The following is an 11,801-nucleotide window of genomic DNA, read 5'->3' as shown; positions in this document are numbered from 1 at the left end:
TAGCCTTTCTTGTTTAAATCCAGCACCTCCAGATCCAATCCTATTCACAGTGTGCTTTCCTGACACCCTTAACTGTCTCCCCCTTTTACTTTTAAGGTTAAATTGTGGCTACACTGGGTTCACTTCTTCAGAGATTAATAATGTCACCATCACCAGGTTTTTTTTCTTTACTATCCTTTTTATAGTTAATTCACTTTTTATTAAAAAGTTCTTTCTCTCTCTCTCTCAAAAAAATGAAAAACAAACAAAAAAAACCAAAAATCAAAACAAATTAAAAAAAAAAAAAGTAAGGCAAATTACCAGAGCATGCACGCGCGTGCACACACACACACACACACACACACACACACGCACGCACGCACGCACGCACGCACGCACACACAAATCCTGGAGTCTGTTTTGTGTTGGTCAACTACTCCTGGGTATGAGGCTGCCCTTGAGTGTGGGTAGTTATTTCCAGTGACACTCCATTGGAGAAAACTGCCTTGCCTTTCCCATCAGGTGTTAACTACAAATGCTGTCTTGGTTAGGGATAGGATTGTGTCCACTTCCCCTCTCTGTGCTGGGACTGTGTCTGGTTTGAACCTGTGCAGGTCGCACTGTTGCTGTCTCTGTGAGTTCATATGTGCGCCATCCTCTTGTATTGAAAATACGGTTGTCCTGGAGTCGTCTACCACCCCTGGCTCTTACAATCTTCCTAACTCCCCTTCTGCGTAGATCCCCAAGTCTTGAACAAGGTCTTTTTGGGGGGAGGGGAGGGTTGTTTGTTTATTTGCTTTTCAAGACAGGGTTTCTCTGTGTAACAGCTCTAGCTGTCCTGGAACTAGCTCTGTAGACCAGGCTGACCTTGAACTCACAAAGATCTGCTTGCCTTCTTAATTAATCAACATCTACAAAAGTAATTTTTGTTATATGAGGAAAATATTCTAAACATTAAGGGGTGTGTGTGTATGTGTGAGAGAGAGACAGAAACAGAGAGAGACAGAGACAGAGAGAGAGAGAAAGAGATAGAGAGACTGTTTTGTCTACCACACTCATAATTTCCAAGATCATTGCCATGTTTTTCTTACCCAGATACATTTTCACCGTCCTTTATCAATAAAGCCCTTAATTAAATAGACATTAATGGGTTGCTCTGGCTATAATCTCTGTGCAGTTGAATGTATACGATGCATTATTTTGCACACAATCACAGAACTTTGTAGAAGGTAACACATTTAAGTGAGCTCAGGATAGAAAGGGATCAGAGAGGAAAATGTTCTGAGGTCACCTCTGAATAAGCCAGGTGCCTGGGGGTTGAGAAGTGACACGGGACATGTCATGGAGAAAGTGTCACTTTTCTATGACCTCCATGAGTTCTTATTTGGGATGGAGCCCTGGAAAAACAGACAGATGGACCTGAAATAAACAAACAAGTTTATTAATGTGTGCGACACACAACCATGAGGGCTAAGGACATTCCATTTCACTCCAGGTCTTCTTTGATAGCCTGAGGCCCCTGACCTAAACTCCGAAGAGCTCTAACCTTTCACTCACCCCCCCTAAGCCGTGTTATTGCAGTAAAATGATTAACTGCTTGCTCTGACTTCTGCAAACACAGGCATTGCTCTTGGCCGGGAGAATGGCAGTTTCTCATGTAGCAAGGGAGCGAGACATTTCCTCTGTGGTGGGGGTGGAGGGTGGGGCTGGTACAATTCATATTCATGTAGTTGTGAATTCCACAGAAGTAGAGTAACTGTGGCATTCAAGTTTAAAATCCTTTTCCTCATCTGCTCCGGCATAGCACGTTTCTGATTTGGCTTAGAGACGGCTGCCCTGCTAACAGAAATAATATATTCGGTTAATTACAATCTGAATTGAGTCTGTGGTATTGTTAAACAGGGCTAAGTTTGATCTAAACCTATCTCTGCTTAGGTGATAAAATCCACCTGTGCATATGAACTATACCCTTGATATGTAAACATATTGGAATATAACCCAAGAGCACACCTTAATAGCCAAAGCTACTGAGTATCAGCCAGGCAAACACCAGCCATGCCTCAGCCAATCAGAGATGGCTAACTCACTAATCAGACAAATGCTTACATTAGCCAAATGCCAACTACAGCCAATCAGGTTGTTTCTGTGTGTCACTTCCTTTTCGCTGGCAGTCTGTCTAACTTACCTATGAGGTGGGATGAGGCAAGATGAGTCAGGCATTTGGTAATGTTTCTTCAGTCTACAACGTTTTCTTTGCCTAAATCAACTTTGTTACATTTAATTGGCCTTAATTTTCCTAGCAACATTGGGGTGAGAGGGAGGAGGGAAGATATGTAGGCAAATAGCGAAACAAAGAAAAGTAGTTTTAGGCTTTCAAGAGCCTAAGGAAGGTAAATAACTGGAGGCCGTGAGGTTTGGGTAACCCAAGTAAGGAAGCTTCTATATCTGTGCTGGGCAGTGTGCTTTCTAGCTGTGCTGAAAGCAGTGCTGGCAACAGTCTTATTCACCATTGACCCAGATCTGAGCACTGGTAACCCTCAAGTTACTTTTTGTGAGTAATTTTTCTCACAATGTAGTTGGACATTGTTTATTGGTGCATTTTTTGAAAATCCAACTCAGATTCTTGTTTATACTGTTCAACCATTCTTGCCACTGAACTACACCTGTAATTCTAATATAAAAGGAAGAAATTAATTTTAAAATGCTAGTGAAGTCAAGGGTACTATTTGAGGGAGCCTATAACCACTACTTGACCAAATCAACATAATCTCCAACAACAATCTAAACATCTGTCCTTATTCTTGGAGATAGGTGTAGACCTTACCCTCCTCAAGGGAATTCTTTTTGCAACAGCGACTACTATAGAAAACCACAACCAATCATAGTACAGAGGTGTGGATCCCAGTACCAATGGATATGTCTACAGAAGACTCCAACACTCATGGCTCAGGGAACATTTTCAAACAGAGGATGGAAAGATTGATAGAGTCAGAGGACCAGGGGGTTTTCTGTAAGAATGTGTCTCCTGGTGATGTCAGCAGCTACACCTATGAAGTCTCCCCATCATGACTGCCTAAACATGAGCTGAAGGAGGACAATCAGTCTTCTCCAGGGGAGAGCACACCGACTGGATATCCAGTACCACAAGGTCGCCTTGAAGGAACGCATATGAGCAACATTGTGCAGACTTAGCAGGTTATAATCAAGATTATATATGGGTCTACATACAGGCATGGAATAATAATTAATGAAAAAGGAGGCCATGAATTTGAAAAGAGCAAGGATGAGCAGATGAGAGAGCGACAGAATGGGAAGAGAGAATGGTGTCATGATCTTATGATCTCAAAAATGAGAGAAAAAAGTTTTTAAAAACTACAAGTCATAAAATCAAAGATAAATTTTTGTATCGCTTTGGTATTTTTTGTCTTATTGGGTTTTTATAGTTTGTTCTGATTTTGATTTCTTTTCTCTTGGAGAGAGCTAGAATGAAGTAGGGTGGGTATGGAGGTGAAGACAATTTGGGAATATTGGGAAAAGGAAAAATATGATCAAAAGATATAAAAATTAATTTTTACATAAAAATAATTAAAAACAAAACTAAAAAACTATGAAACCATGCAAGATTAAGTCCAAAGGGTCTGGAGTATAGAGTATAGCATAGCAATCTTTGGCTAATTTGCTAAGAGGGGATATCTTTGTGTTCATATCCTGTACACACATACTCACAAAGATGATGAGGGGACATTTGCAGAGGGGGTGCATGCATTTATGGCATAGATTCTGGTGACATTTTCTTGGATATACATTTGTCTCCAAACTCATCAAGTGAAGACAGATTTTTGTATGTTCTCTTATCTTTTTAAAGTGATTTTAAAACAAATATATTTATGTGTGGTTAATGGGTTTAGAGGAGCATGCCAAGACGGTTTAATAATGAGAAGGGTATTCTTTTCAAATAGGATGCTGCTATCTACATATCTAGGTTAGTAGTTGTGGAACCCCTGCTTCATACCATTATACAAATGTTAAAATGGACCAGGAACTACGACAAAAGAGCTAGAACTATAAAACTCTTAGAAGGAAACATAGGATTACATTTTTATCACCTGTGGCCAATGCTCTTAATCATAAAAGCATAATAATGAATACGTTTGGATGATCTCAAATTGTGCTTCAAAACATTCAAGAAAATAAAAAATCAGCTTATAGAGCAGGATATATATATATACATACATATATATACATACATATATATATATATATATATATATATATATATATATAAATCTTATGATTTAGGACTTTGTATATATTTGTCCTTTGTTACAGAGGCCTATTCCAGTGAAGAGCTAGTAAGAAATGGAAGAAAATCCATAGTTATGGCAATAAATAAATAAAACACATTGTATTTATGTACTGGAGTCGTCTTTGGAAGAGGACCAGGAAAAGGGAGGAAATGGAGAAGGGGTGATTGACACATGATAGATTTGGATGGCACTGTCTAGTGAATGTATACCAATAAAAAACAACTAAATAAATAAGTAAAAGACATAAAATCACATGAAATTTCTTCACATGTGTCCCTTGAGTGGCCCTCAAAGTGGTAAGGATTGAAGATCCCAGGGAGACAGGAATGAGAGGAAAAAAAAGAATTTGCTTTTGTAAATAGAAATGAATGCAGAAAAAAAAGGTTGGCATATTCATACATGCTACAACATGGTAAAACCTATGTTACAAGAAAGCTGTCATTCAGAAAATACCATGTATTAGTCAATGCTGTCTACATGGAATATCTGTAATAGGCAGATTTATAAAGCTCAAAAACAGATTCATGTGTGGGTAACAAAGGACAGAGTGAGCAACTTTAATGGGTAGGGAGGGTGGTGATAAAATGTCCCCAAGCTACAGTGTGGAGCTGATTCTACAACTGTGTGACTACATTTTTTTTTTTTTTTGATTTTTCGAGACAGGGTTTCTCTGCAGCTTTAGAGCCTGTCCTGGAGCTAGCTCTTGTAGACCAGGCTGGTCTCGAACTCACAGAGATCCGCCTGCCTCTGCCTCCCGAGTGCTGGGATTAAAGGCGTGTGCCACCACCGCCCGGCGTAACTACATTTTCAAACATGGATTGCATACTTTAAGTGATTAATTAAGGAAATATGACCTACCTCAGTTAGTAGGTTTTTTGTTTTTTTTTTTTAAGTAAAGAACAAATTCAATTCATGCAAATGCAATGACTTCTCTTTAGACAATTTTATATGCTGAAGTTCTTGGGACTTGTTGATTCATGAGTTACCTAGTTCAAATTGTGACAAACCTCTTCTTTACTGAATACTTCCTGTGTATGCTCCAGGCAGGAATCCTTACATGATACAGGTCCCCAGACCTTAGCACAACCAACTCCCTGATGGAAGTACCATTCAGGCCAGAAAAGTCAGCACATACACAGCACCACCTGCTGAAATGAAAACAGAGAGCTAATTTATCAAAGTCTATAGTTCTTGCAAAGTATTAACAGGGTGGTGTGAGACCTCATCACCACTACTCAGAAACACATGTACTTTAAGACATGAATTATTTATCTCTGGAATTTCCTGCTGAATATATTTTGGACTTCAGGTAAGATGAAACCATGGAAAATCCCGTCTGAATGAAAGGATTGCCACATACACCTTAGTCACTGTTCTGGTGCGGTGAAGAGACACCATGGCCATGGCAGCTCTTGTAAAGGAAGACATTCAACTGGGGATGGTTTACAGTTTTAGAGATTTAGTCCATTATCAACATGGTGGGAAGCAGGGCTGCACATAGGTAGGAATGATTCTTGAGGAGTGGAGAGTTTTGCATCCAGATCAGCAGGCAGCAGGAAAGAGAGAGACACGGGGCCTTGGTGTGGGAAGTCTGGGGTTCCTGCTTCATGAAAATGTCTGCTGGATACTATGGGCCTGTAGGCTGAAGCTGGATGCCCCAATGCTATTGAAGAACTTTGGGTGACTGTCCAGACAGTGAGATGTCTCTTTCATTTCTATACTTTTGGAAGTTACTAACAATGCACTTCCTGTTAACTTAGGTAACGTTATATCCTTCTGGGTTCTTTGATGGAGTTGAAGAATAGATAGTTATAGTTATAGTTTTTCCTAGTTATGATAAAAGATAAAGTATATACCAACATTGTAACTGTAATTATTGATTGATACCTGTTTTGTTATATGTAATTTTACTATGTTAAAGTTAAAACTTTCCTTTTTATTTGAGCAGAAAAGGGGAAATGGTGTGGGAAGTCCTTCTGTATATGTGTTGCTTTTATTGGTTAATGAATAAAGAGGCTACTTTGGCCTGTGATAGAACAGACTAGAGCTAGGTGGGAGAACTAAACTGAATGCTGGGAGAAAGTAGGTGGAGTCAATGAGATGCCATGGAGTCACTGGAGGAGACAGATGTGTCAGAATCTTGCTGGTAGGCCATGACCTCATAGTGATGCACAGATTAGTAGAGATGGGTTAATTTTTCCTTTTTTTCCTTTTTTTTTTTTTGGTTTTTCGAGACAGGGTTTCTCTGCAGCTTTTTTTTTAGAGCCTGTCTCTGTGAGTTCGAGGCTAGCCTGGTCTACAAGAGATGGGTTAATTTAAGATATAATAGCTAGCTAGAAATGTGCTTAAACTATGGACCAAACAATATTGCAAATAATACAGTTTCTGAAGGATTATTTCGGGCCTGAGCAACCAGGAAACAAGCAAGTGGCCTCAGCCAACAGGGCCTGGCTTGAGGTTCAGAAACCCCAAAGCCCACACCCAGTGACACACTTCTCCAACAAGGCCACACCTCCTCCAACAAGACCACACCTCCTAATCCCTATTTAGTAGCACTACTACCTAATGACCAAGCATTCAAATACCACACGATATCATTTGATCCATAAATTCAGCAAATGAATTAATTATTTCAGAAAATCTTCCATATCTTAGTAAAGACATTAAGGATGGGGATTGGGGTGGTGAGAGCCTTGTTGGGAGTATCAGCAAGACGTGCCGAAAACAGGTGTTTGTATTTGGTAGTGTGTTAGCGACTATTCTCATATTTGTGACAAAATAGCAGACAAAAGCCACTTAGAGAAGGAAGGGGACACTAGGAGCACAGCCCATCCATGTGGGGAATGAGTGACAGGAGTGACACATCTTGGTCGCTCTCCTGGTTGCAGTACACAAGCTGAGAGAAGACCTTTGGAGCCATCATCCGACTTCTTTCCCATTTCATTCCAGCTTACAGGATGGTGTTGTCCACAGTCACATGAGCCTTCTTCACGTTGAATATCCTAGAAACAGCCTCACAGACCTGGTTAATGGGTGTGTCACCTGGTGCTTCCAAATCTAGTCCCGTAGACAATGACAACTGCCACAGTAAGATCTTAAAAGCAAATCTGTTTGTTAGGAGTGGAAAGGCAGAATCTCTGCCCTCAGGGTACTGGGGGCCTCAGGGAGAGAGATGAGGTTAAGATTTTATATCAAGTGCAGTGTAGAGAGCTGGGAGGGAAACAAGGAGCTGTGAGGCGATGTATCAGGGTGCAGAGAGGTGTTGTATCGGGGTTCAAGCAGAGAGGCTCTGTATCGGGGTTCAGCTGTTTTGGGTAGACCCCATAAGAGAAAAAGACACAGAGCAATCTTTTCTGTGACTCTGTGTTTATGTTCCATTGAGCAAGATACTGCTTCCCAGGCTGAGAGTCAACATGTGAGAAGGAAATGCCTTTGGCTTAGTGTAATTTCCTCCTGTAGAAGTCTTGCTCAGAGTCTGCTAAGTGGGCGAACTAAGAGATAGCCCTCAGCCTTGCCTTTTCTCATCTCTTAACTCAGTGCTTCACTTTAGCACAGTGTTTTCTAGGTTTTTCTCTAAATTACATCTCTCCCTATGTCTGTCTCTGTCTCTGTCCCTCGGGAGACAGAGGGAGAGAGGGAGGGAGGGAGGAAGGGAGAGAGAGAGAGGGAGTGAGGGGGAGAGAGAGAGAGGGAGGGAGGGAGGGAGAGGGAGGGAAGGACGGGGAGGGAGGGAGGGAGGGGGAGGGAGGGAAGGAGGGAGGGAGGGACGGAGGGGGAGGGGGAGGGAGGAAGGGAGAGAGAGAGAGAGAGAGAGAGAGAGAGAGAGAGAGGAGAGAGAGAGAGAGAGAGAGAGAGAGATCCACAGGATTCATTCCTTCTGCCACCAAGATCCCAGAAATTGAACTTGGATTGTCAGGCTTGGCAGCAAGCCCCTCTATGTGCTGAGGCATGTCAGTAGTGCTGTGACTTAAAAAAAAAAAAAAAAACAACAACAACAACTTTACACCAAATTTTATGTTCCTTGTAAAAAGGCTTTTATATGAGGTCTACACAAATGGAGAACCACAGGCCAAGCCTTGATCTTTATTTTAAAAAGTTGCATATTTATTTTGCTTTCCGACTCTGTGCTTGTGTCTGCAACACTTTTGCAACCATTTTCTGCTCCTTAATAAGGAAAGCCCACTTGATCCGGTCATGGACACACTTAGCACACATGGAGCCTATAGGCCCTGCTGACATGCTTCTTTGTCTTAAGACTCCTGGAAGTCTGCCTGGGCATACATTGCATGCCAATTTAGGTGTTTTCCCAACCTCCTTGGTATAAAGGTAAACAATCCTGTTGCCAGGGGTTCGAGGCAGCCTAGTTTTGTTAGATGCTGTATTGTAGGAAAGCCTGCAATGGTATGTCAAACACTGGACCATTCTGAGTGCCTTTACGCACCATCCCTGGAAGAGGAAAAGGAAAAGGGCTATTTTTTTCTCATTTTCCATACCAAACCCAGTTCCCACTCCCTCCCCTTCTCCCGCTTCCTTCACCCCACCCCATCCACTCCTCAGAGAGAGGAAGGCTTCCCATGGAGAGTCAACAAAGTCTAGTATTTTGCTTCGAGTCAGGACCAAGGCCCTCCCTGTCGCATGTAGGCTGAGCAAGGTAACCCTCCAAGGAGAATGGGCTCCAAAAAGCCAGTACAAGCAGTAGAAATAAATCTTGGTCTCATTGCCAGTGGCTCCACAGTCTGCCCCAGCTATACAATTGTTACCCACATTCAGACTGCCTAGTTTAGTCTATGATGGTTCCTCCCCTGTCAGGCAGGAGTTGATGGACTTCCATTAGCTCAGGGAAGCTATTTCAGTGGGTATCTCCATCGTGGTATTGATCCCTTTGCTCATATTATTGATCCTCTCTCTCTTCAACTTTGACTTTGGGAACTCAGCCCGGTGCTCCTCTGTGGGTCTCTGCCTCTGTTTCCATCAGTTGCTGGATAAAGGTTCTATGATGATGTTTAAGATAGTCATCAATCTGACTAGAGAGCAGGGCTAGTTCAGGCACCCTCTCCACTATTGCTTAGGGCCTTATCTGGGGTCATCCTTGTGGATCCCTAGTGCCAGGTTTCTTGCTAGTCCCATAATGACTCCATCAATCAAGATATCTCTTTTCTTGCTTTCTCTCTCTGTCCTTCCCCCAACTCGACCATCCCGTTCCCTCAAGTTCTTCTCCTCCCTTGCCTTCTCCCCTCCTTCTGCCCTTCTGCCCTCCCTTCTCCCTCCATCCCCACGCTCCCAATTTTCTCAGAATATCTTGTCTATTTCCCCTTCCCAGGATGATCTATGTATGTTTGTTTCTCTTGGGGTTCTCCTTGTTACCTAGTTTCTCTGGGTTTGTAGACTATAGGTTCCTTGTCTTTTTCTTTATGTCTAATATCCATTTATGAGTGAGTACATATCATGCACATCTTTCTGTGTCTGGGTTGCCTCACTCAGGATGCTTTTTTCTAGTTCCATCCATTTGCATGCAAATTTCAAGATGTCATTGTTTTTTGCTGCTGAGTAGTATTCCATTGTGTAAATGTACCACATTTTCTTTATTTATTCTTCAGTTGAGGGGTATCTAAGTTGTTTTCAGGTTCTGGCTATTATGCTATAAATATAGTTAGCAAATGTCATTATACTATGACTGGGTATACTTTGGGTATACGCCCAAGAGTAGTATTGCCGGGTTTGAGGTAGGCTGATCTCCAATTTTCTGAGAAATCACCATACTGATTTCCAAAGTGGCTGTACAAGTTTGCACTCCCACCAGCAATGGAGGAGTGTTCCACTGACTCTATCTCTTACTATACCAATGATAGTAGAAGCCAGAAGCTACCATTGGTGTTTTTGATCTTAGCCATTCTGACTGGTATAAGATGGTGTCTGAGTCATTTTGATTTGCATTTCCCTGATGGCTAAAAACATTGAATATTTCCTTAAATGCCCTTTGGCCATTTGAGATTCTTCTGTTGAGAATTTTCTGTTTAGTTCTGTGCCCCATTTTTAATGTGGATTATTTAGTATTTTGATATCTAGTTTCTTGAGTTCCTTATATATTTTGGAAATCAATCCTCTGTCTGATATGTTGGTGAAGATTTTTCCCATTCGGTAAGCTGCCTTTTTGTCTTATTGACTGTGTTTTACAGAAGCTTTTCAGTTTCAGGAGGCCCCATTTATTTATTGTTTCTTTCAGTGTCTGTGCTACTGGAGTTATATTTAGGAAGCAGTTTCCTATGCCTATGCATTTAAGGCTACTTCCCACTTTCTCTTCTATGAGTCTCAGTGTGGCTGGATTTATATTGAGGTCTTTGATTCATTTAGACTTGAATTTTGTGCATGGGGATAGATATAGATCTATTTTCATTCTTTTTATTATTTTTTTTATTAAAAATTTCTGCCTCCTCCTCGCCTCCCATTTCCCTCCCCCTTTCCCCACTTCCCTCCCCCTCCCTCTCCAGTCCCAAGAGCAGTAAGGGTTCCCTGCCCTGTGGGAAGTCCAAGGTCCTCCCCCTTCCATTCAGGTCTAGGAAGGTGAGCATCCAAACAGGCTAGCCCCCCTCCCCCCAAGCCAGTACATGCAGTAGGATCAAAACACAGTGCCATTGTCCTTGGCTTCTTAGCAGCCCTCATTGTCCGCCATGTTCAGGGAGTCCGGTTTTATCCCATGATTTTTCAGTCCCAGCCCAGCTGGTCTTGGTGAGCTTCCATTAGATCAGCTCCACCGTCTCAGTGGGTGGGCATACTCCTTGCGGTCCTGACTTCCTTGCTCATGTTCTCCCTCCATCTGCTCCTCATTTGGACCTTGGGAGCTCAGTCCGGTGCTTCCTATTTTCATTCTTCTACATGCTGATATCCAGTTATGCTAACACCATTTGTTGAAGATGCTTTCTTTTTTCCATTGTATAATTTGTCTTTATTGCGTATCTGTAATTCTTCACTGTCCAGGAGCTCTTTTAAAAATGCTAATGGGGAGAGAAAAGTGTGAAGGGGAGAACAGGGGGAGCTCGGAGGAATGGGGTGCTTGGGATATAGGAAGGGTGGATATGGGAGCAGGGAAGCATATATCTTAATTTAAGGAGCTACCTGAGGGTTGTCAAGAGACTTGACCCTAGAGGGGTTCCCAGGTTTCCAGGGAGACGCCCCCAGTTAGTTCCTTGGGCAGCTGAGGAGAGGGAGCCTGAAAAGGCCAGTTCCTATAGCCATACTGATGAATTTCTTGCATATCACCATAGAACCTCCATCTGACGATAGATGAAGAAAATGACAGAGCCCCACATTGGAGCACCGGACTGAGCCCCCAAGGTCCGGATGAGGAGCAGAAGGAGAGAGAACATGAGAAAGAAAGTCAGGACCGTGAGGGAACCTCTATCTGGCGACAGATGGGGAAGGTGACTGAGCCCCACATTGGCGCACTGGACTGAGCTCCCAAGGTCCTGATGAGGAGCAGAAGGAGTGAGAACATGAGGGAGAAAGTCAGGAACGAGA

General features: G+C 42.3%; 1 pseudogene; it reads right to left on the bottom strand.

The window, feature by feature from the left end:
- Positions 1–8,390: 8,390 nt before the first annotated feature.
- On the bottom strand, positions 8,391–8,708 carry LOC119821372 (annotated as a pseudogene).
- Positions 8,709–11,801: the final 3,093 nt, after the last annotated feature.

The sequence above is a fragment of the Arvicola amphibius genome, chromosome 8 (genome assembly GCF_903992535.2).
Source record: "Arvicola amphibius chromosome 8, mArvAmp1.2, whole genome shotgun sequence".
In the NCBI taxonomy this organism is placed as follows: domain Eukaryota; kingdom Metazoa; phylum Chordata; class Mammalia; order Rodentia; family Cricetidae; genus Arvicola; species Arvicola amphibius.
Note: the sequence above shows the minus strand (reverse complement) of the source record. Positions and strands in the feature narration are given on the sequence as shown.